The 24,231-nt window shown below is 45.2% G+C and overlaps 1 protein-coding gene across 2 annotated transcripts in view; it reads right to left on the reverse strand.

The window, feature by feature from the left end:
* The window catches only part of NCMAP (non-compact myelin associated protein), a 101,917-nt gene that overhangs the window by 71,592 nt on the left and 6,094 nt on the right, over nucleotides 1-24,231 (reverse strand). The window contains exon 1 of one of the 2 annotated variants that reach the window (XM_077481857.1): nucleotides 14,431-14,455. The exons of the other annotated variant lie outside the window; for it this stretch is intronic. The gene's annotated coding sequence lies outside the window, so the exon portion shown is untranslated. Of the gene's footprint in view, nucleotides 1-14,430; nucleotides 14,456-24,231 lie in introns of those variants that run through there. 2 annotated transcript variants of the gene reach the window in all.

The raw sequence follows: 24,231 nt of genomic DNA on the forward strand, positions 1-24,231 counted from the left end.
GTGGGTAGCCCCGCCTCCACGATTACCCAATAGGACCCAACTCCCATAAATCTTTGCTCCTGGCTACTATCAGTGTTCCTTTTTTGTCCTCCCCAGTAGGACCAGATGGTTTCTTTCCTGGAAATAAAACTTCACGACGATCGATTGGCTGATTGACTGAGAATTTTTCCTCCGATAGGCCCTGACTGTTAAGCAGGGTATGGAGAGTATTTGCAGAGTAGCGCTGAAGAAAGGATTTCCTACCTGAGTGCGCACGGTCTGTGTCCCGTTGCTATGGGTGACCATTATCTGCTGGAGGTATGGCGTGTGTGTTCCAGTCCGTTCGGCCAGGTGATCGTTGGTGGAGTGGTGAGCCTTTTATCTATCCATGGCAGCATTGTATTTGTGTGTATTTCTTTTGTTTGTCTTGTGGTCTCCTCCATGCCGTTTGCGTTCGCTTCCGCGTTCCAGCAAACCTCTCTCCTACTTCCGGGTTATGCAGGCGTTCTGCGCATGTGCGAACCCGGTATGAGACCGAGGCTTGGTTCCCGCGCATGCGCGCGAGCGCCTCGCGTCTGACGTCGGCGATGACGTCACGGGCGCCAAATTTAAAAGGCTTTGGAAGCTGTCAGAACCCTGGGAATGTTTGCAGTGGTCGCAGCGACTTCCCGGGGCTGTCAGCGCGGCGGTTTAAGGTAAGAGCATGTCCCTTAGGCTGGGGAAATGCTTTTTAAAAAAAAAAAAAAAAATGTGTGTTTTATTTTTCTCTTTGGTTGCAGTGTTTCTTAAACTGTGGGTTTATTGTGAATATGGACGCCTTACTGCCTCCTAGTGGCCAGCCCGCTCATGTTAGGTAGGTCTTTAGTATTTATGCTTTTTATATATTGGAGAGAGTGTTTGGCATAGGTAGGATTGACTGTTTATTCTTTTCTCTCTCTGTCTGTTTTACCCTTACAGCCCTTCTGGGTCTGATCCACAACCTATCACTTCTAGACGCAGTGGATCATCAAGATCACACCGCCATAAATCCTCCTCAAGATCTAGCCAGCATAGGTCAAGATCTGAACAGCATAATAAGAATTATTCTCACCCCCCTGCTGCTCACTCCAGCAAGCGTACGGAAAAATCATGCTGGGGGTGCAGGATGCCTGTTCCTTCGGACGTATCCTTATGCGATCATTGCTTCTCCAAAGCTGCAGATGAAAGGGATGATGCAGACCAGCGTTTGGAGTCAATAGTAAGACGGGTTGTGAAGGAGTCTCTGCAGGTGAGGGATGCTCTACAGCTGTGTGAATCCCCGTCAGAATTATTGGCTCCTCCACCTGGAGAGAACCCATTGCAGGAGACATGGGAATCCTCTCAGCCAAGCCGCCTATCTGCTCCCATCTCAGATAGTGAATCTGACTGTGAGGATCCTGGTTTAGGTTTTGACTATGGACTGGTGCCTTCATTGGTCAAAGCAGTGAGAGAGGCTCTGAAGTGGGAAGACCCTATTACTTCCCCACCAAAGCAGAGAAAGTTCTTTAAACAGCTCAATAAGGAGCGACAATTTTTTCCCTTCCTTTCAGAGTTGGGTGACATTATTACCGAGGAATGGAGCAAGGTGGATAAAAAGGGTTCCATGCAGTCAAAAATCCTGAAATTATATCCCTTTAAAGAAGAGGATGTGAAGCACCACTGGTGGATGCAGCGCTCATGCGTTTGGTGAGATATGTAACCCTACCCTTAGAGGATACGGTATCCTTTAAAGATCCTTTGGAAAGGCGGATCGATTCAGACCTTAAGAGGATATATCTGACTTCTGGAATGGCTTGCAAACCAGTGCTTGCAATGGCAGCGGTATCCAAGGCCATAGAATCATGGGCTGACTCTGTAGAGGAATTCCTGAGGGGTATTTCTATTGAGTCAGCAAAAGACTCCCCTATTCAAGAAATCAGGATGGCGTCTGCCTTTTTGGGGGAGGCATCTATTGATGTTATCCGCCTGATATCTCGGGATATGTTAGCAGCAGTCTCAGCTCGCCGTGCGTTATGGCTCCGTCCATGGCTGGCGGATCCAGCATCCAAACAGGCCTGGTGCCGTATTCCCTTTGAGGGGTCATCTTTGTTTGGTAACAAGCTGGATACTGCCATATCCCGGGCTACAGGTGGGAAATCTGGGTTTCTTCCCCAGGACAGATGTCTTCAAAATCAAAGGCGTCCATTTCCTAGAAGACAAGGCCCTGATCGTGCCAGGGAGGCGCGGAGCTATAGACCTGGTCGAGAATTCTCAAGGTCATGGAGATCCAGGCAATCTTCTTTCAAAAATACCTCAAAAGGGGGTTCGTCCGGCAAGCAGGATTCCGCGAAATCCTTTTGAAATTGGGCCCGCTCAAACTTGTCAGGTGGGGGCTCGTCTTCTCCACTTCAGGCATGTTTGGGCGGCCTCAATTCGGGATTTTTGGACTGTAAGAATAATTTCCTCAGGTCACAAGTGGGGTTTTATCAGCACCCCAAAGCTAAGATTTATTCCCACAAATCTTCCAGAATCAAAAGAGAAGAAACAAGTCCTATTGACCTACGTGAATTCTTTACTGGATCAAGGCGCAGCCGTTCCCGTTCCAGAAGAAGAACGTGGAGAGGGCATGTATTCCCCTTTGTTTCTGGTTCAAAAGAAAAACGGCACATGGAGGCCGGTAATAGATTTGACCCATCTCAATTCCTTCATTCGCAAAGAGAAGTTCAAGATGGAATCTCTGCTTACCATCCAGCAGTCCGTGTATCTGGGGGACTGGATGATATCAGTCGATTTGAAGGACGCTTACTTCCATGTTCCCGTGGCAAAGGAGTTTCAACAATACCTCCGCTTTGCAGTAGGCATTCAACATCTTCAATTTACATGTCTTCCCTTTGGGTTAACAACGTCCCCACGGGTCTTCTCCAAAGTTCTTTTGGCAGTTGTGGCCTTTCTCAGAGTCAAAGGTGTTCGTCTCCATCACTATCTTGACGACCTTCTTCTGCTATCCCAGAACAAAGATCAGCTCTTGGAGCACAAAGACCTAGTCATCTCCACTCTACAGGAGTTCGGGTGGCTTCTGAACTTAGAAAAGAGTCACCTAGATCCAACTCAGTCTCTTGTTTTCCTAGGGGCGCAGTTCAACACAGCAGAAGGTACTATCGCCCTTCCAGAAGAGAAGGTTGGAGTCATACGAGACAGGATTCATGCAGCCCTTGCAGCATCCCATCTCTCGGCTCTCCAATGTCTGAGGGTGATTGGCACAATGTCAGCCACCATTCCCATGGTAAAGTGGGCCCAGTGGCACACTCGTCCCTTTCAGAAGGGGTTTCTACAACAGTGGGACTTATCCAGCCAGCTACAGCGCATATTCCTCACTCCAGCCATGAGGACGTCTCTTCTTTGGTGGCTACAGGGGAAGAACCTGCGCAACCACCATTCAATCATTCCCATCTCATGGGTCACGGTAACTTCAGATGCCAGCAACCGAGGATGGGGCGCTCACTGCCTTTCGGAGGTCGCTCAGGGCAGGTGGACGTTTCCATCACAGAGAGTCGTCTCCAATGTTCTGGAGCTAAGAGCGGCCTTCCAGGCGCTTCGGTCATTCCATCATCTGACAGCGAATGCCTCGGTCATGCTAAGGTTGGACAACACAACCGCGGTGGCTTACGTAAAGAAGCAAGGGGGAACTCGCAGCTGGTCCCTGTTACAGGAGACGGAGCCAATAATGAATTGGGCTCAGAAGAATTTGTCCAACCTTTCTGCAGTCTACATCCCAGGGGTGCAGAATGTTCAGGCGGACTTCCTATCGCGTGTCGAGTTGGACAACAACGAGTGGTCTCTACACCGGGAAGTATTCGATTGGCTCCTGACCTTAGGATTGTCCCTGGAAGTCGACTTGTTCGCTTCCCCGTGCAATCGGAAGCTTCCGAAATATTACTCAAGGTTCAGGGATCCCCAGGCATATGGGATAGATGCCCTCACAGAACATTGGAAGTTTCAGACAGCTTACGCCTTCCCTCCAGTTCCGGTGATCCTGCAATTCCTTCGGAGACTCAGGTCAGAGAAGGCGGAGATTCTCGCAGTGATTCCTTTCTGGCCCAACAGACCTTGGTTCCCTCTACTGCTGCTCCTCAGTTTTCAAGAGCCAGTTCCCCTGCCTCTCAGGTCGGATTTGCTATCTCAAGGCACAAGGTTACATCCATGCCCATCATGTCTGAACCTCAAGGTATGGTTTTTGAGAGGGAAAGGCTAGAAGCTCTTGGTTGTCCGGAAGAGGTCATCCCAACCCTTCTCAATTCCAGACGCGGGAGTACTAATAGGGTATATGAGCGTATATGGTCCAAGTTTTCGGCCCATATGTCCACCAGAGAAAATTCTTGCAGTTCTCCAACAATACAAGACATACTAAGCTTTCTTCAAACAGGCCTTGATTTACCTCTAGCTATCAGTTCATTGAGAGTCCAAGTATCGGCTATTTCAGCCTTTACGGGTATTTCCTGGGCAAACCATGCACTGGTACAACAATTCTTCAAGGGAGCTACCAGGCTCAGACCCCAAAGAAAACCAAGGTTTCCTAAATGGGACCTCCCTTTAGTGCTGGATTTTCTCTCAAACCTTGGAAAGGATTCTACGGAGCCTCTGTCCATAAGGGATCTCACTCTCAAGACCATCTTCTTGGTAGCTATAACCTCAGCCAAGAGAGTTTCTGAGATTAGGAATCTAGGTTCGGAAGAACCCTTTCTGACTTTCTTTCCAGATAGGGCAGTATTGATTCCCATGTTGGGATCGCATCCCAAAGTAACCTCGGTCTTCCATGAGAATCAGGAAGTTGTGCTTCCCACTTTCAAAAACTCAGAGAGTCAGGATGTTCATCCTCTGGACGTAGGACACGCGCTTAAACAATATTTGGAAGTCACAGCTCCCTTTAGACAAACGAAATTTCTTTTTGTTCTCCCTCATGGCAAGAATAAAGGATTGCGAGCTTCGGCTAGATCTATCTCTACCTGGATCGTTCAGATCATTCAGAGGGCGTACAGAGCAAAGGGCTTGGCTCCTCCTGAGGCATTAACGGCTCATTCAACACGGAGTATTTCAACATCGTGGGCAGCTTCTCGCCATGTGGCGCCTGAAGTTATTTGCAGAGCGGCCTCTTGGTCTTCTATTAATACCTTTGTTTCTCATTACTGTGTAGAGCCAGCGGCTCTGTCTTCTGTTAATTTTGGTTTGCAAGTTTTGTCGGTTGACAATGCTAAATAAACTTTTGTTCTTTGCTCGACATTTTGCCCACCCGGGTGTGTTTGGCGAGTTATTTCCCACACGTATGCTGCCATGGAGCCTTTCAGGAAAACGGAAAATTTATATCAAATACTTACCGTAATTTTCCTTTCCTGATAGGCTCCATGGCAGCAGGAGTTCCCTCCCAAATGTCTGGAGTCGGCTAGTTACGGAACACTGATAGTAGCCAGGAGCAAAGATTTATGGGAGTTGGGTCCTATTGGGTAATCGTGGAGGCGGGGCTACCCACACGTATGCTGCCATGGAGCCTATCAGGAAAGGAAAATTACGGTAAGTATTTGATATAAATTTTCCGTTTTCTTAAAATTGTCGTTTTTTTTTGTTTATAGCTCAAAAAATAAAAACCGCAGGAGTGATCAAATACAACCAAAGGAAAGCTATATTTGTGGAGAAAAAAGGAGGTCAATCTTGTTTGGGAGCCATGTCGCACAACCGCGCAATTGTCAATTAAAGCGAAGCAGTGCCGAATCGCAAAAAGTGCTCTGGTCTTTGGCCAGCCAAATGGTCTGGGGCTTAAGTGGTTAATGAGTTTAGGTTAAAAAAGGCAAATCAAAGCACTTACAAACAGATGACAGATCAGGCTTAAAATCATCAGTCAGGTCTCCCCAGGAGCCAGCCTTCTGTGCTGAACTGTCAGCACTTCACAGCTCAGCTCAGTGTGTGTGTGTGTGTCAGCCTGCCTGGAGCCACTAGCAAACCTCTAAGTGCAGACTGCAGAGAGGATGGTTGGCAGATGAGTATGCTGGCTGAAGAGGAGAGGACAGATGAGACACCCTCGGAGGGATGGGAGGAGGACACATCATTAGATATCATGACACTGATGGCAGGGTTCATGCTGGAACTTGTAGTCCTTCACTTTTGGGGGAATGTGACCCCTCCAAAAGTGAAGGACTACAAGTCCCAGCATGAACCCCTGCTATCTAAGGATGTGACTCCCCCTCCCAACTACTGAACTATAGGTCCCAGAATGAACCTATGACATCTATGAGGTCACACCTTTAGATCTCACATGTACATGCTGGGACTTATAATCCTTCACTTTTGGGGTGTCTCATCCCCCAAAAGAGAAGGACTACAGGTCCCAGCATAAGCCCCTCAGAGCTGAAGATGTGACACTCCCTGGCCCCCCGTGTGGGAGGAGTACCATCTGCAGCCAGCGGCAGGAGGGATGTTCACCTTCCTGGGGCTCCGATGTGTTGGACTGGTGGCAGGCTGCGGATGGCAAGTGACACTGCATCTGGTGGCAGGCTATGAGTGGCAAGTGGCACACTGCATCTGGTGGCAGGCTAAGGGTGGCAAGTGGCACACTGCATCTAGTGACAGGCTATGGGTGGCAAGTGGCACTGTATCTTGTGGCAGGCTATGGGTAGCAAGTAAAACGGCTGTGAGTGGCAACTGGCACACTAAATCTGGTGGCAAGGTATGGGTGGCAAGTGGCATGCTGCATCTAGTGGCAGGCTATGGGAGGCATGTAAAATGGCTGCCGGTGGCAAATGGCTCTCCTGTGACCTATCTTCAGCAAAGAGCGGGCTGAAGCCCTCTGTCGGCTGGTGTCACAGAGCTGGTCCAGGCTCGGGCAAGATTTTGACAATATGGTTGGGACCCGCCTACAGCCCTGGATTGCAGGATGGGGCATATCTCTTTGCTGGATTGTTCATGTCTCTTTCCTGGATTGGGCATGTCTCTTTTCTGGATTGGGCATGTCTCTTTGCTGGATTGGGCATGTCTCTTTTCTGGATTGGGCATGTCTCTTTTCTGGATTGGGCATGTCTCTTTCCTGGATTGGGCATGTCTCTTTTCTGGATTGGGCATGTCTCTTTGCTGGATTGGGCATGTCTCTTTTCTGGATTGGGCATGTCTCTTTTCTGGATTGGGCATGTCTCTTTGCTGGAGGCGACATGCCCCTTTGCTGAATTTATGGAAATGTCTCTTTGCTGAATATATAATGGGGGGGGGGGATGTCACTTCTTTTTAAGTGTAGCGCAGTGTTTAGCAATCCACTGCCTTGCACCGCACAGTGGCCAATTGAACTTTATGAGATGTCTGTGTGACATCTCAAGAAAACTTGTTTAACAAAAAAAAAAAAAAGGAAACCATGCAATGTGTTGAGATTGATGCAACAGCACTGCATTCCCATAGACACACTCCTAAACCTTGTGGACAGTCTTCCCAGTAGAGTTGAAGCTGTTATAGCTGTAATAGGTGGGCTAACGCAATATTGAACTCTACAGACTAAGACTGGGATGCCATTAAAGTTCATGTGCATGTAAAGGCAGGCGTCCTAATACTTTTGATAATATACTTTACACAATATACTGTAGAAATTCATCAGCACACCAAGGATCTTCAATTACGTCCAAATGTTTTTTTTATTGAAGAAAGATCACATCACAAACCGTGTAATGCATTTCAATAAAAAAAATGTGAACGTAATTTGCGATCATTGGTGTGCTGGCGAATATCTACATTATACAATGGCTGCATGGACTCGTACTATTTGATGCTCATTAGTGAGAACCCATTGGGTTCTCTGAGATACTGCCCTAGGTCAGATTTGAATAAAGGGATCTCACAGGATGAATACTGTTTACATTATTAAAAGGGCATGACTAAGGACCCTTTCAGACAGAGTGGAATTCGTCCAAGCCAATCTGCCTGCTCAGTGGGGGATCTCTCCATTGATCCCGACTCAGCAGGCAGATGACAGAGCCCGCTGTTCTCTATGGGGCAGTCAGATGGAAATGGACTGCATGTCCCTTTCCATCCGATTGTCAGCCGATCTGATCCGCTGCATAGATGGTGAATGTATCCCCATCCGTCGTTTTTTAGTGCACCAGATTGGATACCGGCGGGTGACAGCGGACATCTGCCGCCCCATAGAGAACTATAGGTGGTCCGATGGTGTGAAAGGGGCCTAAAAGAAATAGGTTTTAAATGTACCGTATATACTCGAGTATAAGCCGAGATTTTCAGCCTCTTTTTTGAGGCTGAAAGTGCCCCCCTCGGCTTATACTCGAGTCACCGCTGTCTGACTGCTCGAACAGCGTGTCGAGCAGACAGACAGCGGCCATTCTACCTTTCAAAAGCCGCGCCTCCGGCTCCGCCTCCGCCTGTGATAGGCGGAACACTCAATTTCCCAGCAGTCAGTGTTCCGCCTATCACGGACATCGGCTCATCCTCGTACTACGGACGAGGATGAGACGATGTCTGTGATAGGCGGAACACAGACTGCTGGGAAATTGAGTGTTCCGCCTATCACAGGCGGAGGCGGGAGGCGCGGCTTTTGAACAGGGGAATGGCCGCCAGGGCGCCGACGAAGAGCGGCGATCCTGGCATGGGACGACACGGAGGCTCGGGACGGGACGACACGACACGGAGGCTCGGGACGGGACGACACGGAGGCTCGGGACGGGACGACACGGAGGCTCGGGACGGGACCGGACGGAGGCTTGGGACACAGGTAGGCTGGACACACAAGGCTGCACGGACACACACACACACACACACACACACACACACACACACAGGGAGGGATGGATGGATGGACACACACACACACACAGGGATGGATGGATGGATGGACACACACACACACAGGGATGGATGGATGGATGGACACACACACACACACACACACACACACACACACACACACACAGGGATGGATGGATGGATGGACACACACACACACACACACACACAGGGATGGATGGATGGATGGACGCACACACACACACACAGGGATGGATGGATGGACACACACACAGGGATGGACGGACACACAGGGATGGACGGACACACAGGGATGGACGGACACACACAGGGATGGACAGGCATATCTCACCCTCGGCTTATACACGAGTCAATAGGTTTCCCAGTTTTTTGGGGGTAAATTGGGGGCCTCGGCTTATACTCGGGTCGGCCTATACTCGAGTATATACGGTATTTGACAACGTTGTCAATCCTTTTAGTAGTGTTGGTTGGTGTCGATTGCTCGGTAAGATAAAATTGGGGTTTTTCTACGTGTTGGATAATTACAGCTATTAATACAACATTTTGTACATAGTCATAACGCTTGGACTTTAATTAGCACTCTCTGTTTTAGGGAACTTTATTACTAGGCATTTCCTTGGCTTATTTTTAGGTACTAGGTCCAGGCTTTTAATTTAAGGTGAGCCGGTGGACTTAAAATACTTTGTTTCCTCATCTTTTGTCATTAAGGACATATGATGTATAACTACATGGAAACAGCCATGTCAAAAACTGACAGGCATACAGGAACGGGTGCACTGCATGGATCACACACTATTATACTATTATATACACTATTACTACTGTCTGCTTTCGGGGCTATGCAGAGGGGGCTGTGGAGTTAAAGCCGAAATCTGGGGAACATGCTCCCTGGCAGTAGGGCTGAAAGGCTTAGCTGCTTGTTTATGTCTAGCAGACCAGGCAAAACTGATTTCCCACTACTACAGGCACCTTTGTGCTGCTAGACAAGTTCCTGCAGCCTCTTTTTTCCTGGACTCCAGTGGCTGGACGTCTCACACTTGATCAAGACTGGTGCAGGGAACAAGGCCCTGCATTGGATGTGAGGATGCTGAGGGAGAGTTTACTGCAGGAGTCTAGGGGAGGGCTGTTAAAGTGGAGTTGCCCCCCAAAAAATAAAACTACTTAAAATTCTTAAAAAAAATCCCAAAAAAATAATTGGCAAAAAATAAAAATTTTTACTCACCTCTAAATACCGGTTGCTAGGGGGTCCCTCGTAGTCTGCCTTCTTCATTGCCCGGGCTGGTGACATCACTTCCCCTCGCGCCGCACATTCACCTGGGACCTGTCACGTGTCCCAGGTGACTGTACGGCGTATCACGGCGCCCTGCGCCACTCGCGCATGCGCAGTGGGTGCCCGGCTGTGAAGCCACAGCCGGGTGCCCACAGTATGCATGACGGCGCCGCGAGCGGAGCGGGGAGCGAGGGGGGGGCTTCGTTCCCCCGCATCGCTGGAACCCGGGACAGGTAAGTGTCCGATTATTAAAAGCCAGCAGCTGCAGTATTTGTAGCTGCTGACTTTTAATTTTTTTTTTTAGGGGGTACCCCACTTTAAGTGTTCTTACTGTCCCCTAGACTAAACAAGCATTTAGTCCTTGCAGTCCCAGTGCAATAAAGGACTTTTACTTTTCCCAAATCTGGGCTTTAATTTTTACAATAGCCAACCCTGTCTGTACTGTCCTGCAGATCTCATTATCAGTTGTAAACCAGAGTTGAACACTGTCCTAACAAACAGATCTGTTTTCAAATTTGACTACAAAAGTGAAAAATTCACTTTAAGTTACTTTGGTGTGTCTCATATGTCCAGGCATTGAAAGGATCAAAACAAGCTTGTGTGCTCCCCCAAACACTCCTCTACCCTTCCGGGGGTTTCTGGGCACTTCCACTCCTACTGGGAGCCCAGCACTGCAACAGAGCTGCTTAGAGCTATCAAAATCTTGGCTAAAAAGCTGGGTAAACAGTGAATCGAGCATACTCTGTGGTTGGTCGGCTGAGCAGAGGACAAGGAAGACATTAGGAGAATAAAAGTATGTATTACTTTTGGAGAGGGAGTCCCTGCATTCTCTTGTAAGGGGGAGTGTGGGAAAAGGGGATTTTGAAGTGCCAAAAAAAAATATCAACTACCACATTATATATTTAAAAAGATTTATCAAAGTTTTATTTGTTCAAAAAGTATTTTAAAACCACATGTATGATATTATAAATATAAATAACAACACATTGGACAATATACGACCATTCTAGGTAAACAATGCGTAAGTGGTTAATGGATCAATGCGTTTCACCCGCAACAGAAGGGAGGGCTTCTTCAGGATCCAGTCTGCAATGCTGGCAAAATCTGATAACTTATAGGGTGATCAAAAAGACCATATCAGCAATTCACTATGCCTGACATGGGGCAATCCAAGCAAAGATATGTGTTCAAGATTATATTCATGAATGTGAAAGTTGAAGAACAATGAAGATTTGCTCGCATATATGCATCACCGCTAATATAAAGGTAATGGATATAGAGCCTGTGTGAAAGGCTGAAGAAAAATGTGTCCAAAAATAATCTAAATATTACAAATTATAGAGCCAAAATCCACAAATCGGAAGCAGGGGGAGGAGCCATATGGGAGGGTGACCCCATATTCCAGATATGCACATATGATGAGATAGATGCTGTTGTGCTGGCGGGTTGCATTAGCGGCGTGGTAAAAAATGTAAAGTCAGCAGCTATTGAATGTGTGGATGGGGGGGGGGGGGGGTTAAAAAAAAAAAAGATTTTAGCTTAAAAATCGCTGCTTCTACAGGAGTTTAACATTGTGCCCGTAGAAGCCGATCAGTGTTACCCTATGGTGGTTATTTACGAAAGGCAAATCCACTTTGCACTGAAAGTGCACTTGGAAGTGCAGTCACTCTAAATCTAAGGAGTAGATCTGAAATGAGTGGAAGCTCTGCTGATTGTATCATCCAATCATGTGCAAGCTAAAATGCTGTTTATTTTCCTTGCATGTCCCCCTCGGATCTACAGCGACGTTACTTCCAAGTGCACTGAAAGTGCAAAGTGCATTTTCCTTTAGTAAATAACCCCCTATGTGTCCATGCACATTAGGACGATTACAGACACATGTTAAGCTTAACGTTTAGAGGAAGAACAAAAAAAAACTTCTGGTTTGTGTTTCTAATTGGAGCTTTCTGGCAGAAAAAAAACACAAAACTCTCCTTAACTTGCCTAAACTGTATACAAAAAACATTTTTTTTTATTTGCCTGGGGAACTGGCGTTTTTTTAAGCCCAGTGTGCATGGAGCCTCGGTGTCCCAGTGACAATGCTGGCAAAGTTGCATAGGGTAAATCTAGACAGGGATGCAGACAGCAATAAAAACTTGAATAGGGTCCTAACTGTAAAATATAAAACTAAAAGAAAATGGTTTTGGCTAGAGGGGTTCTTTAACACTTTGTATTACTTTGTTAATATTTTTTATGGGTCCAAGAATGATTTCACAAACACTCTTTCCAGTTGCCACATTCAGATCTGTGGGCTAAGATGAAAAAAAGCTGTATAGAGAAAATGCTAAGAAGAAAAAATAGGCACTTTCAGCCAGATCAATGTTACAGTGGAAATATTATAAGCCAGAAGGGGCTTGTATTGGTGTGGAATGCTTTCTGAGTCCCCGCCAGAAGGAATTCAGGTTGCCTTGGACAGAAATGAGTGCAATGTAATGTTACAAATAAATCACAGAATCCGAACACTCACAGTACATCAAATTAAGCTGCAACCAGCACAGCTAATGCATTATACAAGGCCTTTGTGTATAATAATTATTAAAGAGGAACTAAGCTGTGGTTTTCTTACTTTCTGGAATGAACCAAATCAGAGCAATGTAAGCAAATTACAAATTCTTCTACTTGGAAGCAGTTTCTTTCCGTGAAATGTGCCCGGTCCTCTCTGTCACATTTAGATCTGATTTGTGATTATACTTAGTTTATACAGATACAAGACGTACGATATAGTGCAGCCTACAATGATCTGTTCAAGAGCACAGTGGTCTGTGGAGGACAAATCAATGAAATCTGTTTCTGGTTATATGAATGTATAGTACCCCTTCTTTAGTCCAAACGTCCATACTGCCCTGGTCTGCTGCCATTCCAATGGCAGAAGTTGCCCATTCATGGCGATTAGCTGGGCAAAATGAAAAAAAAACAAGTGTCCAGTAACACAACTCACTGTTCTGCCTGAGATAAAGTATTTTTGCATTCCGTCAAACACATTTGCCATAGTGGACATCAACTTTAATTTATCCAATCTCAGGACTCTTCTCTAGAGGTCTCTGGCGGAAGCTCAAACCCCAGCGTCAAACAACAGCCTCCTGACCAATGTAGCTGGAGCTCTTCATGCCCCAAACCAGGGATAAAATATCCCACACACTCAGGGCTGTCAAAGTGGGCACTAAGATAGTAACATAGTGTCCCATGCCTTCTCTCTATAGGAACACGAGAAGCCTTAGCATAACAAAGTCAGACTAGTCTACACCACCATACCAAGCCCACACTATAACTAATAACCTCACTCTCCATGTTTTACAGGTTCTTGCATCTAGAAAATATTCAGAATAACAGGAATGTGCAGATCAGAAAAGGAAGGGTCAACCAGGATACTCTTTACTTAGAGAAAGTCTGATACAAAATCCAACACAGTGGTATTATTCCTTAACAAGGTCAACAGCACTGCAGTATACCCTTTGGCACTTGGCATACATGATATCTGACAGTAAATATACTGTAAGTGTCCCATTTTCCAAAGCAGAAAGCGCTTGTCAAGGGTTTGCTTACATGGTGGCACAGAGATACAGACCCTTCTTCCAAACACAAGGTCTTTTCCGCTTCTACACCACATCATCTCACTAGGTTCCTTACTACTAACAGGAAAAAAAACGAATAATTGGCACAGCAGGCATGCTGAGGGAGCCCCCCAAAAAGGAATATATACACTGTTGCAATGACATTTCTGGGGTATGTACAAATGTTCTCACTGTTCCTTAAGTTTGTTTTATGTATTTTAAATAATGGAAAATGAATAATAAAGCACTAAAACACTCAAATAGGAGTGGAAACATCCAAAAACTACTGGATGCATAGGAAAAGGATTGGGAGAAGCCAGGGCAAGGAGATTACACTGTTGGGGTATGCAAGATGTATAAAAAGTCAGGGGCTGACTCAACTCATCAGGCTCCACCTTGCAACTTTTGGGAGGAATTACCCTTTAACAAGAGAGAAAGATTTTTTAACAGGAAAGATATTTAAGAGCCCAATACAACACTGATAATGCTTCACTGGTAGCAAGTATTCCATAAAAGGTGGCTTTCAATTCTACAAAAGGAGTTTTAAGAGGGAAGTGGTTTTTATGGGAATCAAAATGTTTGGATTCATAACCCATGCTATACAAGTTGTTTTCCCTCATGTAATTTCCCTCTCAATAGGTTCACTTAATAAGAAACATGTTGCATGCTAAATATCTTCAGATGAATTGGGAGGCTCTATGGGTTAAAGAGAAGTCTTTTGGGTGCAATCAAAATCATTGCCAGCTGACAGTTTTCTACTCTATAAATTGTAAATGAAGTAGTTACCGTAACTTAACTCTCGTGCTGCAAAGCTAGTAGTAACAATAAACTTCAAGCCATTTAGATAAATGATCCATAATGTTCTTCATTTCAGTTTTAGAAGCAACAACCATAGAATTGAAAGTTTCATGTGGTAAGGACGAAGTTTTGTTTCCTGCTGTAACTCTTAACGTACTTTGATCCCATGTCTCCAGTGTTGTGCAACACTGAAGGTAATTTAATATGGCTACCTAATGTAGAAATAAAATTGCAAATACAAATGTTAAATTGACTAGAGCAAATGTAATGCCAGCTTTTCTTCCTTAGCTTTCAGGAGAAAGGTCTAGACAGGACTGCACTAGGGGAGGTGACTTATTCATTAATGATGAGCAAATCGGATAATTTGCACGCAGATTTGTACAGACTTCTCAGAACCAAATGATTCCTGAATGACGATAGTTGGATTCCTGAACTATCTCATTCTCCTAAGATCAGATTTATATTAAAAAATTAAGACAAAGCAATAATTAAAAAAAAACAAATTAAAAAAAAAGTGGTTTTCTGATTATAATTACAACTTATTGCTCAAAAAAAAAAAAGGAAATGTGAGTGAATATGAATATTTAGTATGTCTGTCACTGCCAGTGAAGCAATAGGCACTTGACAGTAAAGGTCAAGTGTTGCACAGCATCCAAACAAAATGAACTCACAGGACATGAATGTAGCATTTTTAATATAAAGCTCAATTTGCTAGGATGGGTGAGTTGTTCAGACAAAGGTACAACCAAAAACATAAACTTATTTTATTGGGATTTTATGTGATAGACCACCACAAAGTGCTACATACTTGTGAAGTGGAAGGAAAATGATAAATGGTTTTCATTTTTTTTACAAATAAATATGTGAAAAGTGTGCCGTGCATTTGTATTCAGCCCCCCTGAGTCAATACTTTGTAGAACCTCCTTTCACTGCAATTACAGTTGCAAGCCTTTTTGGTTATGTCTCTACCAGTTTGCACATCTAGAGAGTAAAATGTTTGCCCATTCTTCTTTGCAAAATAGCTCAAGTTCTGTCAGATTGGATGGAGAGTGTCTGTGAATAGCAATTTTCAAGACTTGCCACAGATTCTCAATTGGATTTAGGTCTGGACTTTGACTGGGCCATGCTAACACATGAATATGCTTTGATCTAAACCATTCCATTGTAGCTCTGGCTGTATGTTTAGGGTTGTTGTCCTGCTGGAAGGGAACCTCCGCCAGAGTCTCAAGTCTTTTGCAGACTTTAACAGTTTTTTTTTTAAGATTGCCCTGCATTTGACTCCATCCAACTTCCCATCTAGTCTGGACAGCTTCCCTGTCCCTGGTGAAGAAAAGCATCCCTACAACATGATGCTGCCACCACCATGTTTCACAGGGGGGATAGTGTGTTCAGGGATGCGGGCAGCAACTCCTTTTCCATATGGCACAACCATAATATACAGAGTTACCATGGATTGCTTCTCTGATTAATGCTCTCCTTGCTCAGCCAGTCAGTTTAGGTGGACGGCCATGTCTTGGTAGGTTGGCAGTTGTGCCGTACTCTTTCCATTTTTGGATTATGGATGGAACAGTGCTCCGTGAAATGTCCAAAGCTTGGGATATTTTTTTTAAAACCTAATCGTGCTTTTAACTTCTCCACAACTTTATCCCTGACCTGTCTGGTGTGTTCCTTAGCCTTCATGATGCTGTTTGTTCACTAAGGTTCTCTAACACAGAACAGCTGTATTTATACTGTGATTAAATTACACATAGGTTGACTCTATTCACTAACTAGGTGACTTCTGAAGGCAATTGGTTCCACTATTAAGGGTGTCAGTATTTTAGTTAGGGGTGTGAGAGTAAAGGGGCTGAATACAAATGCATGCCACACTTTCCAGATATTTATTTGTAAAAAAAATGTGAAAACCATTTATCATTTTCCTTCCATTTAACAATCATGTGCTACTTTGTGTTGGTCTATCACATAAAAACCCAATAAAATACATTTACGTATTTGGTTGCAACATGACAAAATGTGGAAAATGTCAAGGGGTATGAATAATTTTTCAGGGCACTGAAGGCAGTAAAGTTGGCCATAGATGGTTCAAATCTCAGCCAGTTCAGTTGCAGGAAAGAAAATTGCATAATCTATGGCCTGCCTTAAGCCCAGTACACTCGCCCCAAATGTTGGCTGGCACTGACCAGTTCAATAGAAACCGGCCAGTATTGGGCTAATGTCTATGGCAACCCGCTGGGTTGAATAAAAAAAAAACTAGTGTACTTGGCTTAAGTGTCTTTGCTTTACATAGATCTTGATCTCTACTGCAGCTAATAGTTAAGGCCCATTCACACCAGAGCAGTGTGTTTAACACATGTGTGTGTTATCTTGTGCATTATGTTAAGGCAACCCATTTATGTGAATAGGCTGCCAACACACCCCATTGAACCAAAGATCAGACTTGCTGCACATTTTGTGTTCACAGCACCCAGTAGGGCATTACAACACCAACACATTTGCACAATGTTGAAACGTATGTACTTCAGGAAGCTGCATTTGGGTGCTATTCACAATGTTTATGTAGTGTGAATGGAACTTAATGGAACTGGAGACGTTGGACATTCCCACTCCAGGGAAGGGGTAAGTATTTGGTGCAACCATTTATAAAAATATGAATGCATTCTATGCACTGGGGGAGAAACTCTGGGGGAATGTAAGATGGAAAAGGACCTGGGGGTCCTAGTAGATGATAGGCTCAGGAATGGCATGCAATGCCAAGCTGCTGCTAACAAACAAACAGAATATTGGCATGCTTTAAAAGGGGATCAACTCCAGAGATAAAACGATAATTCTCCCAGTCTGCAAGACTTTGGGCTGGCTGCACTTGGAGAATGCTGTCCAGTTCTGGGCATCAGTCCTCAGGAAGGATGTACTGGAAATGGAGCGAGTACAAAGAAGGGCAACAAAGCTAATAAAGGGTCTGGAGGATATTAGTTATGAGGAAAGGTTGCGAGCACTGAACTTATTCTCTCTGGAGAAGAGACGCTTGAGAGGGGATATGATTTCAATATACAAATACCGTACTGATGACCCACAATAGGGATAAAACTTTTTTGCAGAAGGGGGTTTAACAAGACACGTGGCCACTCATGAAAATTAGAAGAAAAGAGGTTTAACCTTAAACTACGTAGAGGGTTCTTTACTGTAAGAGCGGCAAGGATGTGTAATTCCCTACCACAGGCGATGGTCTCAGCGGGGAGCATTGATAGTTTCAAGAAACTATTAGATAAGCACCTGAACGACCACAACATACAGGGTTATACAATATAATACTGACATATAATCACACACATGGGTTGGACTTGATGGACTTGTGACTTTTTTCAACCTCACCTACTATGTAACTATGTAACCATTTAATACCAGCTGAAATAGGAAGCAGCAGCTCTAAAGTTCATTTTTACATGGTTTAACTCTCCAAATAATTTCCTGTCTTATAGGGAACATCTCAAAATGTTAATTGTACCCAAGCAGTACCCTGAAAGAGGTACATTTTTGTCTGGAATTGAAATTTGGAGAGACATTTTGTGAGGTCACTACTGTGCTGCGCACTGTTGTTCTGAGGTCCTGAAAAAGAGAAAGCTGTACCTGAGAACCTGCAGTATAAGAATCTCCCTGCTTATGCTTCATTTATTATGTTTATATATACTTCCTGCATCTCTTATGCTGCTTCTTGCTCATTACCCCTACAAGCTATCAGATCACCAGTCATCGGAGGGCAGCTCTGACATGAAAGCAAAGTCCTGCTTCTTTACCATGATGGTCACCTCTACACAGTGGGACAGTACACGGAATAGGAAAAAAAATTGTTTCAGGAAGCCTGCAGAACATTGCGACAAAAATCAGTGTGTATCATAGTTGCAATGCACAGGCTCCTGCAGACTCTTCCTCCAGTCCCAGGTCAATAAGAAGGTTATGGGGTTTGTGGAAATAAACAATGGACTACAAGTGTGGTGATGTTACTGCACTAGTGCACCATTGAGATTTACCATGGTGGCAGATAAGACTGGCACTCTTTCCATTTAAATATCTTTATGAATGGATCTGTGAATAGATGACTTGGGTGTTTGGGTGGAGCCACTTAAAGCTATACCGAATTCAAAATAAAACAAGTGTGTGTTGGGAGAAGAACCCTGTGAATCAGATAAGTGGATGAATGGTTTGACTGTGAAGGGCTGTGGAAGGTGACTATGTTTAATGGTACACCTCAAATACAGGTGGAACATGGTCTTAAAGGTGGTCTGTTCTTTTAAGTGAAATTATTATTGGAATTGAATAGGTTATTTTGCATTGGTACATAGCTATATATGTGTATTTGTACTTCTATTTAATTGCAGAAAAAGTACACTTGTGTGGTCACTCTTTATTAACAACAAAGAGTTAACATTTAATATAGAATCATCTCTAAGGAGGGGAGAAAAAATTATCTTTAAGGCTCATAATGTGTGTGTGTCATTTTATTTTCTTGGGCATTATATTGACCACCTTCTATGATTAAAATCTGAGACAGAAAAGTTTGCTTGTCCTTTGCACTTTATTGATCAAATTGGTGTTTAATAGCAGTATCACAATGGTGTGTAAAGTTCATTTTACCAACACGCCAGATAAAACTCCCTAAAGACGTCAGATAGCAGTCTGGAGAAATGGAGATATGAAACCTTTGTTTTAGAAAACGGAAAATTTATATCAAATACCGTAATTTTCCTTTCCTGATGGACTCCATGGCAGCCTACGTGTGGGTTAATCCCGCCCCCTCATACCTCATAGGACCCTTCTCCCATAAATCTTTGCTCTGGGCCAGGGGCCGTGTTCCATAATTTAGCCTACTCCAGCCACTGGGAGGGAACTCCTGCTGCCATGGAGTCCATCAGGAAAGGAAAATTACGGTAAGTATTTGATAGAAATTTTCAGTTTTCCTGACAGACTCCATGGCAGCCTGCGTGTGGGAAATAACTAGCCATACACACCTGAGTGGGCAGAGTGCTGGACAAAAGAAAAAGGTTTAATTGGCACTAACAGACAAGATACGTAAACCAAACTTAAGAGAAGACAACAAGGCTGGCTCTATGCAGTAGTGTGCCATGAACGTGTTAATTGAAGACCATGAGGCCGGCTTGCAAATAACTTCTGGAGCCACGTGACGTGATGCCGCCCATGAAGAAGACACACTTCTAATTGAGTGAGCAGTCACCGCTTCTGGAGGCTCCAAGCCCTTGGCTTTGTAAGCCCACTGAATGGCCTGAACAATCCATGCTGTGATAGATCTGGAACGCACGCATTCCCTTATTCTTCCCATGAAAAGAACAAACAGGTGGTCAGTCTGACGGAAAGAAGTTGTAGCTTCAAGATACTGACTCAGAGCTCTTCCACCATCTAAGGGATGAACACTGGAATCCTTGGTAGATCTGAATGTTGGAAGAGCAATCTCCTAATTGTCATGAAACACAGATGCCACTTTGGGGTTTGAATCCAACATAGGAATTAAAACTACCAGATCAGGAAAAAAAGAAAAGAAATCCCAGAGAGCTGATTTTAGAGATCCTCTTGGCCGATGTTATAGCCACCAAGAAAGCAACTTTTAGAGAGATTCATTTGATAGAGGATTGATCTTCATGTTCCAACTCTCTACCTGAGAAAAAAAAACCAGGACAAAATCCCAATTAGAGAATCTTGGCTTTTTCTGAGGTCTGAGCCTTAGTGCTCCTCTTAAAAACTACTGAGTAAGAGGGTGTCTAACCCAGGAAACACCTATTAAAGGCAGAATTTTCAGAGACTTGGACTTGCAGTGAGCTGACTGACAATGAGATCCAAGCCCGATTGTAGGAAGCCCAGGATATCATGTATCTTTGGGTTATTGCAAGAACCTGCAGTAGAAGAGGTAGTCTGCATACTGTTTCCAAATCCTCTGGTAGACCCTGTTGGTGCTTGCTCTTCTGGATTTTAATAAGGTGGAGATGGCCCTACTTGGACAGCCTAGGGCCTCCAACCTTCCCCTCTCAAGAACACGATCAGATGTAGATGGTCCAGGCATAGATGTAGAATTGCCCCTTGTGATAAGAGATCTAGTCTGGAGGGTAAATGAACTGGGTCGGAGTTGCATCAGCAGTGGAAACCATGGCCTGCCTGCAAAGTATGGGACTATCTCCACTTCTTCCATCCTGAGCCTCGACAGAAACCAGAGAATGACAGGAAGGGGGGAAAGGCATAGGCCCTGTGGAACCACCAATGGTCTGTCAGAGCATCTATCTGAAAGCCTGGGGACACCGAAACCTCCTGTAGTATCTCTCTAGTCTGAAGTTGCATGGGGAGACAAACAAGTCTACTTCTGGAATGACTCCCAGGGACAGGAGTCCAGGACCCACTTGAAGACTTCGGAGGGGAAATTCCACTCGTTTGTCCAGAGAAACTCTTGACAGAAAATCTGCCTGAACGTTCTGGACTCCAGGGAGATAGATAGCTGTCAGGTCGGCCAGGTTTTTCTGGGCCCAAATCGTGATGGGCTCTACTCCCTTTGACAGGGAAAGACTGCGAGTACCCCCGTCTCTTGATGTATGCGACTGCCGTTGTGTTGTCTAGTCTTAGGAGGACTGAGGCTCCTGCTGTTAAGTGGTAAAAGGCCTGCAGAGAGCAGAACGCTGCCCGGAGTTCCAGAACATTGGAGACTATGATGTAAGAGGGAAAATTCCATATGCCTTGGGCTACTTCTGTCAGGCAGAGAGTGCCCCAGCCCCTGTTGCTGGCATCTATAGTGATGGTGACCCAAGACAAAGGTGCGATGGAGTGACAATTGAGGAAGGTTCCTCTGTTGTAGCCACCAAGGAAGACTCTCCCACATGGATGAGGTTATTTGGATAGCGTGATCCCGAAGCCCTGGGTTCCACTGCTGGAGGAAGCCCTTCTGAAAGGACCACATTTTCCACTGAGCCCACTTTACCATGGGTGTTGTTGCCACCATGGTGCCGACGATCTTTAGGCATTGAGAGGCTCGGAGATGAGAGGATGACATTGCAGGCCAAACTCTGTCCCAGGTTACTGGAAAATTTTCCAGGAATAATGAGATGGTGCTCTTGATAGTGTTGAAGTGTGCCCCGAGGAAAACCAGGGACTGCGTAGGATCCAGATGGCTCTTTTCCAAATTCAGAAGCCAAATGAGCTCGAGTAGAGTGGAGATGACCTGGTATCAGCAACTGCTCACTGTCCTGAGATAACAGCAGGTCGTCTAGATAGTGATACTGACGGATACCTCTGGTCCTGATCAGAGCCACAACAGCCAACAATAGTTTTGATAACACATAACGCAATGTCATAAGCCCGAAGGGGACACAGGTGAACTGCAGATGGATTTTATTGATAGTAAAGCGAAGGCATTTCTGGAATTCTGACGCTATCGGAACATGGAAGTAGGCATCCTTCAGGTCTATAGACACAAGCCAATTGCCTGGTTGGATTGCTTGACTGATCGTGAGTAGTGTCTCCATCTTGAACTTCTCCTTCTTGATGAAAGAATTCCAGTGGGTTACGTCTATAACTTTTTTTTTCCCCAACACCATGAAAAGGGGCGAGTAGACCTCTTAAAACCTTTACTCGGCTGGAACTGGAATTGCAGCACCTTGAGCCACAAGGGAGTCTGCATAGGACAGGAGAATAAGCTTTAACCCTTCCGAGAGAGGCAAGCATGCTGACTCGCTCTGTCTGAGCAGGCACAATATCATAAAGACTTAGGGGCTACTTGTCCACCGGAAGATGCCCCTTTTGAAAACGTCTGGTCTGAAGGCTGTTTTTTTTTTGTTTTTTTTCTTTCTTTCTTCCAGGTCTTCCTGAACTCACGGCCAGGCCAATAGCGGCGAGCGTCCCTTGCTCTATCTGAACCTTGCCTGAGCTGTGTTCTCTTCTGGCCCCAAGACACACCTAGCCATAACAGATGACAGCATGATCCAAGCCACCAGGCAAATTATGTCTAGGGAAGCCTCACCCAGAAATGCCACCGCCAACCTTAGCTCATGAATAGGTGAGTTCCTGGCCACTTCTTCCGAGATGCTCTTCAGAGAAGCATCTACGTTGTCCGTCCAGACTTCCAACGCTTTAGAAAGAGCTGCGAGAGCTAGAGCTGGTTTGCAGGTCATACCCGCTGTGATGTAGATTCGGTTGAGGTCGGTATCAATTTTCCTCTCCAAGCCATCCCTAAAGGAAATAGTATCCCCAAATGGAAGTGTGATGTGCCTCACAAAGCTCAATAGGGCTGCATCAATGAGAGGAGCTGACTCCAGGTGTTTTAAATCTATGCTTTTAAATGGATACATTTTTGATACATTCATACACAGAGCAGCTGGAGTGATGGTGAGAGTGTCACCCAGAGGTGGTTTTAGATTCCTCTCTGTGGTGCCTAGATCTAAAGGGAGATCTATGACATCTGGAGCTTGAAGAGGAGTGACGACTTTGAGACCTAGGATGGTCTTTGCCATGCTTTGGTTTTCAGATCTAGAAGGGCTTAGTAAAAAAGAAAGGGTTAAGAGCTCCTGAATGAGTGAGCCCAAGCATCACAGGCAGAAAATAACTAAATTCTACCTGCAGTGCAAGGGTTGGCCACAGGGGGGCAGTGACAGAGCCATGGCAAGGCAGTTTGAAACTAAAATGAACCATTAAAGAGGAAGTAAACCCTGATGGGTTTACGTCCTCTTTGATTCCCTGCAAAGGTAAAGCATAATGGACTACTATGCATCGCATAGTAGTCCATTATGTATTACTTACCTGACACAGGAGCCAACTGAGTCACCACTGTCCCCTGTAGTTCCGAGCGCCCATCTCCTTAATGGGTCTCGCATGCGCATGGGAGCCGACACTTGCGGCATATCGCTGCGATCTGCGGCTTACCCAGTGCGCCTGGGCGCCGCTGTCTACGGCGCATGCGCTGTAGACAGTGGTGGCTGTCTTCAGGTAAATATCTCCTAAACCGTATAGGTTTCAGAGATATTTCTTGGACCTACAGGTAAGCCTTAATCTAGGCTTACCTGTAGGTCAAAGTGGTTTGTAAGGGTTTACAACCACTTTAAAGCCTTATGAGAAACACGAGTGACAACAGACATGAGAGAGCGCATAACAAACGTAGCCAGCAGCCAGTACCTAGGGAGCCTGCAGCAAACAAATTACCTTGTAAACCAGAGACCAGTCCCTGGGGAAACCGCCATATAAGCCTGCAAGTCATCCCAAGGAATAGCTGCTTTGACAACTATTTAAATCTGCCGCCATTAATGATGTCACCTCCCCAAAGCGCACCTGCGCTGGAAAAACGTAGCCACCTGGTGCAGACCAATAGCTTACACGACTGCCGCTGACATTTTGACAAAACCATGCCTGCATGAACCAAGCACAGAATTTTCGTTTGCGGCTTGCTGATGCGCAGACAGGTCCTGCGACTTCCTGAAACGGCGAGCTGCAACGCAGCTGCGCTCCAGCCGCCATGGCCACTCACTGGAGCTTGCTAGAAAATAAGGAGACACACAAAACACAGAGATACGGCTGCCATATAAAACTAATATCTTTGTACATTACCACCACCACGGTACGATCCGGACCAGAACCTGGGACTCTGGCGTTTACAAAGCCTTCCGCTAGTAGCTGGGACGTTTGGCCATATTACCGCTTGCCTGCCAATGGCCAGGTTAGTAAGCTCTTCATGGTATCGCATCATATCACCCATGTCCACCTGCTAATAGCTAGGATTGCTGGACTCCAGAGAGGATCACTGCTAACCAC

Source organism: Lithobates pipiens, unplaced genomic scaffold, assembly GCF_037356315.1.
Source record: "Lithobates pipiens isolate NorthernLeopardFrog02 unplaced genomic scaffold, aLitPip1_a1.2 Scaffold_16, whole genome shotgun sequence".
Taxonomy (NCBI): Eukaryota; Metazoa; Chordata; class Amphibia; order Anura; family Ranidae; genus Lithobates; species Lithobates pipiens.